This window comes from Gossypium arboreum, chromosome 8 (genome assembly GCF_025698485.1).
Source record: "Gossypium arboreum isolate Shixiya-1 chromosome 8, ASM2569848v2, whole genome shotgun sequence".
NCBI classification, from domain to species: domain Eukaryota; kingdom Viridiplantae; phylum Streptophyta; class Magnoliopsida; order Malvales; family Malvaceae; genus Gossypium; species Gossypium arboreum.
In genome coordinates, this window is record NC_069077.1 from 56787373 (window position 1) to 56804063 (window position 16691).

The 16691-nt window shown below is 35.2% G+C and overlaps 1 non-coding gene across 1 annotated transcript; it reads left to right on the forward strand.

The window, feature by feature from the left end:
• The first annotated feature begins 16155 nt into the window (after positions 1–16155).
• LOC128280099 (small nucleolar RNA R71) lies at positions 16156–16262 on the forward strand. The gene has a single exon (XR_008270281.1). It is a non-coding gene; the product is annotated as a small nucleolar RNA R71 (small nucleolar RNA).
• Positions 16263–16691: the final 429 nt, after the last annotated feature.

Consider the following 16691-nt stretch of genomic DNA (forward strand, 5'->3'; position numbering starts at 1 on the left):
TTTTTGGTACAAATTTTGGTTGAACTTTGAAATGGCATGTATAGGACTACCCTTTTGTTGTAGGTCATGTACCTTTCGGTTTTGTGTAAACTTAGATAGCCATGCGAAAATGGCTTATATACGTTTTTAGCATAGTACTATAATCGTTTGTATGTTGATCATTATGAGGTATGGAATTGTTTTGAAACGATTAGCCATTGGAATGGTTAATCATGATCACACTTTGTGCTATGTATGCAAAAAGGGCCAATTGAATCATGGAAATTATGAAATAGGTAAAGTCTACCTTAAAGGCAGATGCTGTCAGCAGCAGTGGTGTGGATGTCAAAAATCACTAAAAATAGAAGGAATGGAATAAATTAGTGAATAAATTATGTAAATTAACCTTGATGAATCATCTTTCATATGGAAGAAACGAAATGGTCATATGAGTTGTATGTTAAGAGATATTTAGGTTTTCGTGAGACAGGGCCAGAACGGTTTCTGGACCCCCTGTTCCGACTTTGGAAATTCATTGTAAATTAACCAGGGATAATTAGGAGTCATGCCATATATGTATAGATTCCTCTTTGAGTCTAGTTTCTATAGAAACAAATGGCATTAGTATTGAAGCCTTTACAGAGAGATATTCAAGTTGTAACACGTGAAGGTCAGTGTAGTCGACCCTTGTCACATGGGAGACTTTAACTAATAAACTGTACTAATTGGCCTGACCAAAAATTCTAGAAACAAGTATGTAGATGGAAATGTGAGTCTAATTTCAGGGAAAAATTACGAAACTGATTTTCGAGCTTTGATACTCAAGATATGATTTTTAAAGCGACAGTGACGCAGTAACCAGCTTGTCTGGAAATTTTTAAATGGACTGTGAAAATGATTAAGTCAAGTTTGTGTTCACCTTGTGTTCGACTCCGGTAACGGACTCGGGTACGGGGTGTTACATGCCTTGCATGTAAGGGGTGCAAATCCAAACCCTTTAGGGTTGAGGGCGCACTTGCATATTATGGGCAACTCGAAATGTTGTTTGTTGAGCTCAAAAAGGTGTTTGTGGATATTTTAGCGCAATACGTAATTTATTTTTCTTAGTAGATATTAAATAGAATTTGTCTGTTTTAAAAGGACAAATATCTTGATTTGATTTATTCAAATAAATTGCAGATTTGTATCTTTATTCTTAGAAATTTTCAAAATTTCTCCATATTGAATGCCTATAGAATTCTTTACACACACACAATGAATTTATTTCACTCTCCAAAATTCTTTTCTATTTCTCTCCAAATTTTCAAATGTTTCAGTGATAGAAGAAGGCAAGATTTGTTCGCTGATCATTGCAGAGGTGCTACTGTCGTGATCATCTTGTTTTTGTATCCTAGGAGACAGATGACCATGTTTCTCCAAATACCATAGAAGTGGTCGAATCTGTCTTAAGGAAACTATGAAAATAGGCCTCGGCATCTAGTAAAACTCGATTCCCTTATTCGATTTCTGGTTTTTTCATAATCTTTTTTTAATTGGTTTTTCAGATATGATATTTTAAATATAAATATTTATTTAATTTTTTATTTAAATCTGGTGTTTTTACAATAAATATAAATATTTTTTTATATTATTTATTCAGATATTATATTTAATATAATTATTTATATTTATATTTGTTCGCTAATGTGTTTTGTCCAACAACGGGCAGTAGTCTAATGGTTAACATACCACTTTTCCCCTTACTTTACCCAAGTTTGAGTCACCCCTTACCTAATTTTGTTTCCTTTTACTCGGCAGTAGGGGTAAATTACTAAACAACCCCTCAAAGTTTGGAAAACCGTATTTATCCTTATTCCTAATAGCATTAGAAGTTTTGCTTTATTTTTCAAATTCAAGTAGAATTTTGGCCTTCTTTTCCCTATTTCTTCTCCTATTTCTTTTCATCTTCTTCTTTGCATAATATTTTTCCTCGTTGCTGAAATTATTTTTGTTTCCCGAATCAAACTCTATTCCCAATTCAAGTCGTTTTTCAACAGGAATCATAATCTCCAATAGAAACATTCTTTAATCGTTGTCAAGAATTCGTAAGTACATCTTAATTCCGATGTTTGATCTCAAATCCTTATAGCATTTCTATCTAATGACAATCTTGCAATCAATTAAACGTTCTTTAACATTGCTTGCCAAAATCTTTTGAAAATATTGTTGAGTCTTCATACCTAATGTTAATACATGTGAAATTTGTAATGACCTGAAATTTACGAGTATTAGAAATCGAGTTTCTGGCTTACTATTTCAGAAAATCGAGTTCGTAAATATTTATTAGAAATATTTACGAAGCTAATTGAGCGATTAATTAGATTTTAGTTAAGTGAATTAGCTTGAATTAAGGTTAATTTAGTGTAAGGACTAGATTGAATAAAGTGTAAAAGTTTAATTATAGACTAAAGAAAAGTGAAGGGACTAAATTAGCAAATAACCCATAAAAGGGAATAGTGCCAAATATATGGAAAATATTATCCCATTCCATGTGTATGTATAATATACATATATTATATACTTAGTATTTAAGAAATTAATATAATAATAATATATTAATATAATATAATATAATAATAAAATAAAGCATATAATAATAATAAAAGAAAGAAAAGAAAGAAAAACAAGAAAAAGAAACAGAAGCAATTCGAAAGTGGGGAGAAAAAGAAAGAAACAAAAAGAAAAGGAAAAATTAGGGTTTTGAAGCTTGAAGTTTAATTTAGTAAGTCAATTAAGTCCCGTTCTTTATAATTTTGATGTTTTTAGAGTCCTAGAGACAAATATTACTTGATGTAAGTGGAAATTTTGAAAGTTAGATGATTTTTAGACGTGGGTTATGTTGAACAAATTGTTGAATTAGGGATTTAATTGAATAAATTTCAAGTTAGAATTGATTAAAGGATTAAATTGTAAAAGAAGCTATAAGTTTTATATCTGAGGGACTAAATTGAAAGAAAATTGAGATTAGGGTTTTACCATGAATATTTAATGTTTAAAGAGAATATGATAGGAAATTGAATAGAAATGAAGTATGGATTGAGTGATAAAAGCAAATATGTTAATTAGGATTAAATTGAAAATTGAAGTTTGAATTGAATAGAAATTCAATTATTTATTGTGAATTGTTATTGTATTAATAGTATAAATTGTTTAATTTTCGTAGCTAACGTAGTACCGGAGACATTGACAAAGAAAGGAAAATAGAAAGTTGACGGGGAGTAATCTAAAAAATTTACGGTTTGTATTTCTATAAACCAAACTTAATAATTATTTTTGCATTCATTATATATATGGTAAGTAGTATAGAGGTAAGTATTGTTATTATTGTATTGAATTGACTGGAGTTGTGAATATCTAAATTGAAATGTATATTGATTATTATCTAAAAATTAAAGTGAAATGAATACCCTATTAATGGTGTCGGGCTAGGTTGGATATAATTGGCATGCCATAGGATTTGGAAGTGTATTGGGATACTTCGACCATGGGTCAATGAGGCACTAATAGTGTCATACCGTTACTTCGACTTTGTGTCGATGAGGCACTTCGTGTGCCATACTGTTACTGTTAGTTGGGTTTAATCCGATGAGATACTAAGTACCATACTACTACTATTTACTTCAGCAAAGCCGATTAGGCACAATGTGTCATACTGGTGTGTTGGTTGGATCCGTGTATTCGCCAAAGTTCAAATTATGTTAATAGGGGTAAATTTACTATACTGGACAACTGAATGACTGTGCTACTGTTATTGATTGATATATTATTGAACTAAATGTTTCATTAAAATAGAACTTTGAATATAAGTAGTGATATTAGATTTGAAGATAATAGCTTAAATGCATTTTGTGTTAATATTGATTTAAGTGTTGGTTTATAGAAATACCACTGAGTGTATACTCATCGTATGGTTTATTTCCATGAACAGGTTAAGTACGAAAGCAACTAACAACTCAGCATCCAAGCCAAGCTCGAACTCAAATACTGGGTGATGTATTTTATTTTGAGAAATGGCATGTACCTAGGTTGTCTTTGAAGCTATTTTGTGTAAGAATGATAATGGCTAGCCCATAAATGAAAATTTATGTTTATAATATAGTCTTTTATATAGTTTAATTTTGAATTGATTCAATTAGTATCAAGGTATACTATCTGGAGGTTCTATGTTAAACATTTACTAATACATTCGAGTTAGATCGTAACATTAATGATTTTAATCTGAGACAAATGTATTTAATCATGTTTTGGATTGGTTAAAAGATTGAATTTTGAGTTGCTTGTTATTAAAGTTTGCAGGGTTGGTAAACTTATATTATAAGGTTCATTTTGAGCCCACACGGCCTGGCACACGGGTGTGTGATCAAACCATGTGAGACACACGGCCCTTATATAGGCATGTGAGTAGACTGTGTGTCCCCTGCATCTAAAATTTGGCAAACAGAATGCTTAGGTATGGCCACACAGGCAGAGACACGAGCGTGTGTCTCAGCCGTGTGAAGTACATGGCCACAATACATAGGCATGTGCCTTGCCATGTGAAAACTGCACTAGATACGAATTGAAAATAAATCCACACGGGCTAAGCACACGGGCGTGTGTCTTGGCCGTGTGAAACTAGTTTGTTCATAAGTAATAAGTCAGAGAAGTACACGGGTAAAAGACACGGGTGTGTCCTAACCATGTGAGTCACACGGGGTGACAACATGTGCGTGTCGTAGAGACACATGGGCGTGTCCTGAAACCACATGGGCGTGTGATACTGTTTATTAAGGGAAATTTTGGAAATTTTATGAAAATTTTTATAAGCATCCAAACATATTCTGATTTATTTCTAATATCTTCATTGGGCCCCAAATGTCCGTTTAAGAGTCAATAAGGTATATTACTGAACTATACAATGTTTAATTTTATTTGGTTCGTGTTATAAACTGTAGTGACCGGTAATACTCCGTAATCCTATTCTGATGTCGAAAAAAGGTTAGGGGGTGTTTCATTTAGTGATATCAGAGCTATTCAGGTTTAGTCAATTTTTAGACTAAATCGAGCTCGGAATTGAGTCTAAAGGTATATGCCATACTTAAGTTAAATTTGAGTCGGGATTGGATGCTGATATATATATGTATTTATACTGAATTATTGTTATTTCTATTTTATAGTTAAAGATGTTTGGTGAAAATATTGAAGAAACTGATCAAGAAATGTATAGTGAATAGGATGAACCATATGATATGAATGAATTAGAATCTGCAACACCTAGTGTAAACCCGGTAGGTAATCAACTGCCAAATTTTGAAAGGAGTGATACTAGAGAAAGAGATAATATAGAAATACTCCGAGTGATAGCTAATGCTCTTCAAAGAGCAGTAGGAACTATACCTACTACAATTCCTACCCCTCCAACTCGACGAGCCTCGATTAAAGAATTGCAAAAGTATGGTGCTACCGAATTTCTGGGATCGAAGGGAATTGATCCGTCTGTAGCTAAAAATTGGATAGAGATTACAAAGAGAATTTTGAAGCAACTTGAATGTACCCCACAGGAAAAGCTTATTGTGTGCCATTTCTTTGTTACAAAAAGAAGCGTACGTATGTTGGGAATCGATAACTCAACATATACCAGAGGAACAGATAAGTTGGAAATTCTTTCTAAGAGAGTTTCAGAAGAAATATTTGGGAGAATTATATATGGAAGACAGAAAACAGGAGTTCTTGATGCTGAAACAGGGTGAGATGTCCGTAGCGGATTATGAACAAGACTTTTTGAGATTGAGCAGATATGCAACTGAATTTGTACTGACTGAAGCTGACAGATGTAAACGGTTTTTACGATGATTGTGTGATGAATTACGATTATAGTTGGTGTCTCTACGAATTACTGAATTTACGGATTTAATTGAGAGAGCCAAAATGGTTGAACAAGTGTTAGGGTTAGACAAAAAGCCTGAAACTTCTCGTTCACTTAGGAAACGTCCCGGAACTACAAGCTCTAATCCACAACCTGAGAGATCTAAAGAATTTCAAAGCAGTGGAAGATTTGGTTCTAGATCAGATACAAGTGACAGAAGTCGTGGTAGACAAACGACAGTTTCCACTAGTAGTGTCAGAGGGCCATCCAGAAATACTGAAATTCCAGAATGTCAACATTGTGGGAATAAACATCGGGGTGAGTGCTGGATATTAACTGGAGGTTGTTTTCAATGTGGATCCATTGATCATTTTGTAAAAGACTATCCAAAAATTGACAAAGTAGTACCAACGGTATTACAGAGATCTGAATCTGTTTCCAAACGCTGAGGGTTAGGCAGAGGTGGTTCAGTCAGTAGAGGAGGTGCTAGAAGAACAAATGAAGTTGCCACTCAACAATCAGAAGTTAGAGCTTTAGCCTGAGCATATGTCGTAAGAACTCGAGAAGAAGGAGATGCACATGATGTGGTGACAGGTATATTTCTATTACATTCAGAACCCGTTTATGCTTTAATAGACGGGGTCGTCACATTCTTATGTTAATACAAAACTAGTTGCGATGGGAAAATTAAAACCAGAACTGTCTAGAGTAATAGTGGAATTGTTTAGTTCTCTGGGGCAAACAATGTTAGTGAATCAAATATGTCGAAGAAGTCCATTAGTGATTCAAGATAGAACTTTTCCTATTGATTTATTGATTATGCCATTTGGCGACTTTGACATTATACTGGGTATGGACTGGCTATCAGAACATGGAGTAATTTTAGATTGTTATAAAAAGAAGTTCACTGTTCAGAATGAAAGTGGTGATTAGGTTGAAGTAAATGGTATTCGAACCAGTAGATCAGTTCGTATTATCTCGGCAATCAAAACTAGTAAGCTTCTTTATCAGGGTTGTACTTCTTTCTTAGCATATGTTATTAATTCGGATTAGGTGGAAAGTAAATGTAGTAAATCCAAACTGTATGTGAATTTTCTGATGTATTCCCTGAAGAGTTACCTGAATTACCTCCTGATCGGGAAGTAGAATTTGTGATTGAAGTGTACTCGGGTACAGATCCAGTTTCAATACCTTCATATCGTATGTCACCAACTAAGTTAAAAGAGTTAAAGATACAATTGCAAGATTTATTGGATTGAGGTTTTATACGACCTAGTACATCGGAGCTCTAGTGTTATTTGTTAAGAAGAAAGGTAATTCAATGCGGTTATGTATTGATTATCGACAGTTGAACAAGGTGACCATCTAGAATAAATACTCGTTACCTCGTATTGATGATTTATTTGATCAATTGAAAGGAGCTTCTGTGTTTTCGAAAATTGATTAAAGATCGAGCTATTATCAATTAAAGGTGAAAGAAAGTGACGTACCAAAGACAACATTTTGAACACAGTATGGACATTATGAATTCTTAGTGATGCCATTTGGGTTAACAAATGCTCCAGTTGCTTTTATAGATCTTATGAACTGGATTTTTCAGCCATACTTGGACCAATTTGTAGCAGTCTTTATTGGTGATATTTTGGTATATTCAAAGTCTGAATCTGAACATGATCAGCACCTTCGAATTCTTTTACAAACATTACGGAAGAAGCAATTGTATGGGAAATTGAGTAAATGTGAATTTTGGCTGTCAGAGGTAGTATTTCTTGGTCATGTGGTATCAGTAGATGGAATTAAAGTGGATCCAAAGAAAATTGAAGCAATTGTTTAGTGGAAAACTCCCAAAAATGTGTCAGAGGTACGTAGTTTCCTTGGATTGGTTGGGTATTATCAAAGGTTTGTGAATGAATTTTTGAAAATAGCTTTACCAATGAAGAAATTATTGCAAAACAATGTTCCATTTGTTTGGAATGAGCAGTGTCAGAACAATTTTGAAACATTAAAGTAGATGTTAACAGAAGTACCAGTGCTGACTTTACTGGAGTCGGGAAAAGATTTTATTGTGTATAGTGATGCTTCTTTAAATGGTCTCAAATGTGTATTGATGCAAAGTGGGAAAGTGATAGCTTATGCTTCATGACAATTGAAACCACATGAATGTAATTATCTGACTCACAATTTAGAGCTAGCAACTGTGGTTTTTGCTCTATAGATTTGGAGGCATTATTTGTACGACGAGAAATGCTACATCTACACTGATCATAAAAGTCTCAAGTATCTTCTGTCATAGAAAGAGTTGAATTTGAGACAGTGTCGATGGATAGAACTTTTAAAATATTATGATTGTGTTATTTACTATCATCTAGGTAAAGCTAACGTGGTAGCTAATGCATTGAGTAGAAAGCCTGCAATCGAATTGCGAGCGATGTTTGCACAGCTTAGTATTACTGATGATGGAGGTTTATTGGTTGAATTAAGAATTAAACCAGTGATGTTCGAACAAATCAAGTCAGCTCAGTTAGAAGATGACAAGCTAATGAAGAGGAAAGAAATGGTTCAGAGTGGTGTAGCAAAGAATTTCAGTATTGATGAACATGATTGTTTGAGATTTCATAATCGGATTTGTGTTTCGAATGTTTCAGAATTGAAAGAGTTAATACTTTGAGAAGTACATGACAGTCCACTTGCATTACATCTTGAACGAACAAAAATGTACCGAGATTTACGAGAATTGTATTAGTGGCCACGTATGAAGATGGATATAGTGGAATTTGTGACTAAATGTTTAACATGTCAGCGAGTTAAATCCGAGCATCAGGTTCTAACTAGTTTACTTCAACCTATTAATATTCCTGAATGGAAATAGGATTGCATCACAATGGATTTTGTAACAGGGTTACCATTGTCATCAAGTAAGAAAAATGCTATTTGGGTGATTGTTGATCGACTTATAAAGTCAGCTCATTTTGTCGCAATTAGAACGAATTGGTCACTCCAGAAACTGGCAGAAACTTATATCCAGGAAATTGTGAGATTGCATGGTATTCCTGTATCAGTAATTTTAGTCCGGGATCCTCGATTTACATCAAGGTTTTGGAAACAGTTACATGAGTCTCTTGGTATTCGACTTCATTTTAGTGCATCTTTTCATCCACAAACCGACGGACAGTCAGAACGAGTTATTCAGATTTTAGAAGATATGCTTCGAGCTTGTATCATTGATTTTAAATCAGGTTGGGAACGTTATTTACCATTAGCTGAATTTGTATAAAATAACAGTTTCCAACCAAGTATTCAAATGGCACCGTATGAAGTTTTATATGGTCAAAGATGTCGGTCACCAGTGTGTTGGATAGAATTGAATGAGAAGAAAGTGATTGGACCAGAATTGATTCAAGAAACAGAGGATACTGTCAAGAAGATTCAAGAAAGACTGAAAGCAGCTTTTGACAAGCATAAATAGTAGACAGATTTGAAACGTCGGGACATTGAGTATTTAGTTGGGGACAAAATATTCCTCAAATTTTCTCCTTGGAAGAAAATTATGAGATTCAGTCGAAAAGGTAAATTAAGTCCACAGTATATCGTACCATATGAGATTATGGAAAGAATTGGATCGGTTGCCTATCGATTGGCTTTACCTCTAGAATTACAGAACATTCACGATGTTTTTCATGTCTCTATACTCAGAAGATATTGATTAGATCCATCTCATATTATTTCTATTGAGGATATTGAAATTCGACCTGATTTGTCGTATGAAGAAAAACCAATTAGCCCAAGAAGTGAAAGAACTGCATAACAAACAGGTTTCCTTAGTGAAAGCATTATGGAAAAGTCATAATATTGAAGAGGCAACATGGGAACCGGAAGATACAATGAGATCCCAATACCCCCATCTCTTTTCAGGTAAATTTCGAGGACGAAATTTATTAAGGGGGGAGAAATGTAATGACTTAAAATTTACGGGTATCGAAAATCGAGTTTCTAGCTTACTATTTCTAAAAATCGGGTTCATAAATATTTATTAAAAATATTTACGAAGCTAGTTGAGTGATTAATTAGATTTAGTTAAGCGAATTAGCTTGAATTAAGGTTAATTTAGTGTAAAGACTAGATTGAATATAGTGTAAAAGTTTAATTATAGACTAAAGAACAGTGAATGGACTAAATTAGAAAATAACCCATAAAAAGGAATAGTGCCAAATGTATGGAAAACATTATTCCATGTGTATGTATAATATACATATATTATACACTTAGTATTTAAGAAATTAATATAATAATATATTAATATAATAGAATATAATAATAAAATAAAGCGTTGATCGCGTGATTCGTAACAAGTAATAAATATTTATAATGAAGATCAAACCTAGACTAACTATTATCACGACGAAAAGGCAAGCGCACCTATCGAACAATAGTATAGTAATGGCAAGACCGGGATATCGTACCTAAGGGAACCAAAAGTACTAGTAATAACTATCTTTTTATTATCTAGCCTGAGAATAAAAGGGTTTGTTTTAATTAACTAATTATTTAAACTAAGAATGCACAGAGAAAAGAATTGGGGAATTGCTTTTGGGAAAATCGATTGACTTGAGACAATACCTAAGGAAAAATCCACCTAGACTTTACTTGTTCTTCTGGCTCCGAATCGGATAATTTATTCATTCAACTTGTTCCGTAGAGATCTCTGAGTTATGTTATTATCCCTATTCAAGACTAATAACGTCTAATCCCTAGATTGAGTAACCGAGACTTTTCTCTAATTAACACTCTAGGGTTGCATTAACTCGATCTATGGATCCCCTTATTAGGTTTCACCCTAATCCGACAAAATCTTGTCACCCTATTTTTAGGCACGCAATCAACTCCGCTTGATTATGGCAAATGTACTATTAGACAGGGTTTATTCCTCCTCTGAATAAGAGCCTGTCTTGAATCAGTATCCTGGGATATCAAAACAAGAATTTATAACACATAATTAAGAACAAGTTAAATATTTATCATAAGATTCAGAAAATAATAACAAGATTCTTCTTAGGTTTCACTCCCCTTAGGTATTTAGGGGATTTAGTTCATAACTAAATAAGAAAACATCTTAGAAGAATAAAGAATACAAAACATAAAGAAAACCCAACACTCTAGAAAGGGAATTGAGGAGAGATCTTCAGTCTTGATGATGAATCCGGCTTCTGAGATGGATAAATCGGCTTCCTTGGGGTAATTCCTTACCCCTCTTCTTCGTCTCCCCTTTTCTCCTCCTCTAGTGCGTATTTATAGGCTTTGGAATGCTTAGAAACCCGTCAAAGTGGCCTTTTCTGAATTGGACTTAACTTGGGCTCAGCAGGGACAATCCCGTGTGCCACTGCCGTGTGACATGATTGCCAGGCCGTGTTCGATCCGTTAAATTGCACACGGCCGTGTGGGTCAATGGCCAGGCCGTATGAATCGTGAAAGCCTTGGCCGACACCCTCGAAAGACACGGCCGTGTGAGCTGCCCGTGTGTCAAGGTTTAAGCCGTGTCATCTTCTCGATTTGATCCGTTTTGTCCCTTTTTGGCTCGTTTTTGGCTCCTTTTTAATCTTGGTGCTCTCCTGAGTACAAAACATGAAATTGAAACATTAGGAGCATCGAATTCACCAATTTTAGTGATAAATCATTTATAAAATGCATTAAACATGGGGTAAAAATATGTATAATTTACGATTTATCAAATACCCCCACACTTAAGCATTTGCTTGTCCTCAAGCAAAATTCTCAACTCATAATAAGATGAAATCCTTCTCAACTTAGAATCTCTATCAATAATATCTCAAATTAATCCATAGGTAATCATACATTGAGATTTTGACTAAAAGAACATAAAAGTTTCATTCATTCCAAGTTGAGCATTTTATCCCGAAAATATAAGTGTCTTCCCCCATCTAAGTAATTACCTTTAATTCAGAATATCACAGAGTTTTACATCCTCACTAAAGATTCACTCAAATCACTCGAGGTGTTTTAAGGACAATAAAAGAAGCACTCAATAGTCAATAATAGAAAGTCATTACCATAGGCTTGTATGAAAATCAAATCTCTACCACTTTAATTTTAAGATGATACATAAATCAAAAGGTCTGTAGAGGGTTGTAATGAGGCTTGGTTAGGGGGTGTGGTCACAAGCTGAAAGAAAGGGTTAGAATCGAGATTGAATTGAAAAGTTGCCTAACTAGAAGAAGAGTTAATCTTCACTTGCGTACAATAGAGCTTCTCTCAGAATATGAAATTACTAATATGTATACATAGCTTTTTTTTTTAGAACAAGTTAAATAAAGAAGAAAAAACATAGCTAAACAACTTTTCCAACTCAGATCTTGACAAAAATAGGGATCAAATTAATTTGGAGGATTTCAACAATAATGGGTTAATGGTTAATATTAAGGGTAATACAAGGAATGGCTTGTCAGGTTCAAGGGGGTTTACTAGGGGTTAATCGTGGAGGTAGGCTTTTCATGGCATGAGTGAGTTAATCCTAAGTGCCTTAATCATTTTGATATATCAAATAAAATGGTATGGTCTCGACATGCATAATCAAGCAAGTTCTAGAATAACAGTTCAATACTAACGCACTCAAAGCAATAATAAAAGTGAGCATGAAAGGATGAATAGATGCTCAAAAGGCTCAAAAATCTCACAAAAATTATGGCTTTTTTGATGTTTAGACTCGTGAATTCTAATTCAAAGTAATACCTAGACTTGGGGAAACAGCCTATAATTTTAATTTCTTAAAAATCAACTTATCATGCTTGATTCTCTAATGTCTTAAAGTTTAAATAACCAATGCATAAATCCCTATGTTTTAATTCAAGATATATCAATCAGACTCATAAATTAATTAAAATTTATCCTAAATATGATATGAGAGTTTTTCATGAGAACAAGGTGATTATTAATGAATACCCCCCCACACTTAAGATGTACATTACCCTCAATGTACAAAGATAAATGTTAGAGAATAAAAATAAGATAGGGAGAGAAGTGAAACTTCCTGTATGATGAATTCCTCGAACTTAGAGTTTTGGAGAGTGATCGGTTTGAGAGTGGAGGAGGATACTCCGACAGTTATAGAGGTTCATTAGGCCATAAGTCTTGCACCAAAAGAATATTATATTTAGTGGTAGCTATGGTCGTGGTCGAGCAGGACATGGCAGTCGTAGAGAACCTTCCCCGGTAGAGTTGTAGTTCCTATGTGATGATGAGCTTAGGAGTTCTATATAACTGTGATAAAATCAAGAACTTTTTAGGAGATATTAGGAAGTATAAGGATTCGAAAAGAAATAACCGAAATAAAGAATAAAAATAAAATTCTAAAATCTAATAGAAATAGTTTTAATAATAAGTAAAAACAGAAAATAATAAATAAATATTTCTAAACATCTTCATCGCTGGATGGTTCACGAGGCGGGACTAGCGATGAGATGGAAAGGTGCTGACAACTTTGCTGTAGAGTAGCATCAATGTTGTCAAATTGTTGAAAACACTGAAGCTCGAATCAGGTGAGGTGCTCAGAGATGTTAGCATATGAAACTGCCACATGAACTAGACGAGAAGGTGGTGGTGATTGAGAATAGGGATCAGGGAATGGAGAAGGGGAGATTTAGGCTAAGTCTTTGGAAAGGAAGAGGAAAATGAACAGTGATTTGCTTATATAGGGGAGGGCCACACGGCCTAAGGTCACGCCCGTGTCCTTTATGAGGTTGAGCCCGTGTGTTTCGAATTTTTCAATTTTAGTTCGTACTTGGCTACTATCCCACGCCCGTGTTTCTTGGGCGTGTGTGGTACATGGCCATATGACACGGCCGTGCCTAGCTGTGTTCGTTTCTCCCCCGCCCATGTTAAGGTACCACGCCCGTGTATTGTTGTCTACGGACACACCCGTGTCAAAGAAATAGAATAGAGCCTTGTCCATGGCACGCCCGTGGGTTTCTATTCCCACGTCCGTGTGTGTATCAAATTCACCCACAGCCATGTCACACGGCCGTGGGGATTTTATCGCATTCCTTGTTTTGGGGAAATCATTTACCCTGTTTTCGCACAGCCGTATCGCACGGCCGTGTTTCCCTCCATGTTGATACACACATCCTTAAGCACTATTGTGTTACAGGCCGTGCGGTGCTGGGAACCTATGCTTCAAATACTCTGTTAATGACCTAAATGTTTAAATTTTGGATTTAAGATAATTTAAAATGGTTAGTACTCGGGTTGCCTCCTGAGAAGCGCTTGTTTATAGTCTAAGCTAGACTTACCTCTCCGTTGAATGATCATGGTGGTTCGAGGAGTTCATACTCCCTATTCCTGCTGTTAATTTTGAAATAAGGTTTTAAACGGGTGTTGTTTACCTTAAAAGTGCCGAACTTGGGATGACTCACCTCCACTGTACCGAATGGAAAAATACTAAGTACCGTAAGATGGATTTCCTCATTTGGTGTGTTAGTGATAATGTGAGGATCAACGGCATCTAGTAAGACTGTATTGCCGACCTGAAGTTGATTAGGAGAGGTATCGAGCTTGTGTTTGTGTAGTTTCGGTTTATCATGTGTTCTCGGTTTGTGTTCTCGCCATTCGTCTAGCTCATCTATCCGTAGTCTTCGTTCTTCATGGACGTCTTTGTTCTCTTCATGATAGTAGCGGACTGTCTTTGTTGTCTTGGTTCGAGGAAGTTCCTGCAAAGACGATTGAATATTAGTTTTATCATTGACAGGTTTTATAGCATTAGCTTGAGTCTTAGAGGTTTTAACTGAGTTGTGTGCTTGGAGTGTTACTGCGTCGTCACCTGCACGAAGTGTTAGTTCTCCTGTGCCTACATTAATAATTGTTCTGACAGTTACTAAAAATGATTATCCTAAAATTAAAGGTACCTCGTTATCCTCATCCATATCTAAGACAACAAAGTCTATTGGGTAAATAAAATTATCAATTTTAACGAGAACGTCTTCAATAATACCCTTAGGAAATCTAACTGTTTTGTCAGCCAATTGTATGCTCATCCTAGTCTGTTTGGGTTTACCGAGACCTAGTCGTTTAAACATTTTATATGGCATAACATTTATACTTGCCCCTAGATCAGCTAAAGCATTATTCACAAATAGACTACCAATTAAACAAGGAATTGTAAAACTTCCTAGATCTTTCAATTTGTTAGGTAGCTCATTCTTTAGAATAGCTGAGCAGACTGCATTGAGTTCCACATGTGATGTAGCGTCTAATTTCCTTTTATTGCTCAGAAGTTCCTTTAAGAATTTTGCTGAGTTGGGCATCTACGAAAGAACTTCAATAAAGGGTAAGTTAACATGTAATTTCTTTAAGAGTTTAACAAACTTACCGAATTGTTCTTCTGTTCTGTCTTTCGCCATCGTTTTAGTATATAGCACACGAGGTTCATGATTCATACTTACCTATTTGGGATCATTATTGTTTACCTCTTCTTGTCCTTTGTTCATCGTGTTGTCTTGCTGTAATTTTGGTTCAGGTGTAATGAATCCTTCTTTATCTTGAGTGCTAATTGCATTGAGGTGTTCCCTCAGATTAGGTTCAGTATTACTTGGCAGGCTACCTTGTGGTCATTTGAAGATTAGTTTGGACAACTGACCTATCTGAGTTTCGAGTAATTAGATCGATGCTTGTTGATTCTTAAGTGTTGTCTCGGTATTTTAGAAACGGGTTTCTGACACCGAGATGAATTTAGAAAGCATCTTTTCAAGGTTTGGTTTCTTCTCTTGTTGATAAGGTGGCTGTTGAAAACATTGAGGATTTTGTGGCTTTTTATTCCCTTGACCACCCTAGGAGAAATTTGGGCCGTTCCTCCAACCTGCATTATAAGCATTACTGTATGGGTTATTTTGAGATCTAATGTTATTGTTACCCATATAGTTGACTTGTTCCTCTTCGGTTGTGGGATTGAAGGATTGATATTCTGTATGTACACCTCCTTTGCTTGAGTCACACCTCATTACTGGATGTACCTGCATAGAACCAAGTAAACCGTCAATCTTTTTATTGAGAAGTTCTACCTGATTTGAGAGCATAGTGACTGAATCAATGTTATAGACGCCGGCTATTTTTGTTGCTTTGACCTCATAACTTGCCACTAATAGTTGTTCAGTGACATCTCCTCTATGAATTCATAGGCATCTTCCAGTGTTTTATTGTTGATGGTTCCGCCAGCAACTGCGTTAATCATTTGTCTTGTCGAGGGATTCACACCATTGTAGAACGTTTGAACTTGCAGCCAAAGCGGTAACCCATGGTGAGGGCACCTTCTCAGTAAATCCTTGTATCTCTCCCATGCATCGTAAAGTGTTTCTAAATCCATCTGCACAAAAGAAGAGATATTATTACGCAATTTAGCCGTTTTAGCTGCGGAAAATATTTTAGTAAAAATTTCTCGGTCATTTATTCCCAAATAGTGATAGATCCTCGTGGTAACGAGTTCAACCACTGTTTAGCTTTGTTTCTCAGTGAAAAGGGAAATAACCGAAGACAAATGGCATCATTAGAAACGCCATTGATTTTGAATGTATAGCAAAATTCGAGGAAATTTGCTAAGTGAGCGTTGGGATCTTCATCCTGCAAACCATCAAACTGAACAAACTGCTGTATCATCTGAATAGTGTTAGGTTTTAGTTCAAAAATATTCGCAGCAATAGCAGGTCTAACTATACTAGACTCAGTTCCTGTTAAAGAAGGTTTAGCATAATCATACATAGTACGTGGAGCAGGATTTTGGTTAGCTGCAATTGCAGGAAGCAGCTGATTGCCTCGATTTTTGGCCATC